We start from the raw sequence: 1829 nt of genomic DNA, 5'->3' as shown, positions 1-1829 counted from the left end.
AGGTGATTCAAGAGCTATAAATCTTATGGGGACAGATAGCTTCATCTTTCTTCCCTGGAATAGCTTGGTGGGTTTGAACTGCTAACCTTGAGGTTAGCAGTACAACACTTACCTGACAGCACCACCTGTGTTGAGGTAAATCGGAAATTCCTTGTCTTGTTCTTCAAAGAGAATGTTGCCACAAGTTATTCTGGCCCTGTTTCCATGGCAATGTAGAAATACTAGCAAGAAGTAGAATAAGAATCGTTGGGAAAGGTTGTTCTTTGGAAGATTTTTTGCTGCAGTTGGAACTGTCCCAATTTGCAAGTTGTAAAATGAACTGGCTGAATGTTGTTTTTCTCTTAATAGTAGTAAGTAGTGTTTTCCAGACATGCAGGCGCACACTTACATGCTCAGAGACATAAGTACAAGAACATGAAGTTACATGATTGGTTCTGAGGTATTCAAGGAACCTGAGGGTACAGTGGGTTCAGTGCCAGGCTGCTAATCACAAGGTTGGCAGTTCAAACCCATCCCACTCTAGCTGAGAAAGATGAGGCAGTTTGCTTCTGTAAAGATTACAGTCTGGGGAACTATGGAACAACTCTACTAAATTGTGCAAGGTCACTGTGAGTCAGAATTGACTTGACAGTTTTTGGAAGTCATTAAAAATCAAATAGAACATCAAGATCAGTTCAGTTGTGCAACATCCTCACAGTCACTATGTTTCAGCCCATTGTTTCAACCCCGGCATACATTTACTTCCTCCTTTTCACTGACGCTCTACCAGCATGATGCCTTTCTCTAGGGACTGGCTCCTCCTGATGACCTGTCCAGAGTCCATGACACACTTGTGATCTTGGCTTCCAACACAGGTTTGTTCATTCTTCTGGCAGTCCGTGGAACATTCACTATTCTTGGTCAACACCACAATTAAAGCCACCACTGCTTCTTTGATCTTTCTTTATTGTCTAGCTTTCACACAGATATGGAAACAGTTCAAATATCCTGGATTGGATCAGGCACATCTTGGCAACAGTGTGACTTTTTTTTAAACACTTTAAAGAGATCTTTGGCAGATTAGCCCAATGTCGTACACTGATTTAGTAACTGCTGCTTCCATGACATTGACAATGGATTCAAGTAAGATGAAGTCGTAGGAAATTTTCATCTTTTTGTGTATCAAGCAAGATGCTGCTCATTGGTCTAAATGTCTGGATTTTTGTTTTCTTGATGTTGAAGTGTAATCCATACTGAAGGCTGTCTTTCTAAGTGTTTCAAGTCCTCCTTGCATATTGCAGGTTGTTAATGATTTTCCTTTAATCCCGATCTTCATTCTTCTTCATATAGTCCAGCTTCTTAGACTAGTTGCTCAACATATATATTGAATAACTGGTGAACTGACACACCCTGATGTACACCTTTCCTGCCTTTAACGCATGCAGCAGCATCCCCTTGTTCTGTTCCAAGGACTGCCTCTTGGTCTATGGCTATGCACAGGTTCCACATGAGCATAATTACGTGTTCTTGAATTATCATTCTTGGAAATGTTATTTTATGTGATGCACACAGTAGAATGTCTTTGTGTAGTCAATACAAGTAAACATCTTTGTAGTATTCTCTGCTGTCAGCCATCTGACATCAGCAATAATAGCCCGTTCTCCATCATGTTCTGAATCTGTGTAGGTCTAGTACTTAAGAGAAATCCACAGAAACTCATGTGAAAGAGGGAGTTTTATATAAAAGTTAAGTGCGCATCAAAAAACATCCCAACCCAGTGCTACCCAAGCCCACAAGTCCAACATTAACCCATATGTTCGACACCAATCCACAAAGTCCTCCTCCATCTC

Source organism: Echinops telfairi, unplaced genomic scaffold, assembly GCF_000313985.2.
Source record: "Echinops telfairi isolate 266 unplaced genomic scaffold, ASM31398v2 ScPeMD7_70;HRSCAF=299, whole genome shotgun sequence".
Lineage (NCBI taxonomy): Eukaryota > Metazoa > Chordata > Mammalia > Afrosoricida > Tenrecidae > Echinops > Echinops telfairi.
Note: the sequence above shows the minus strand (reverse complement) of the source record.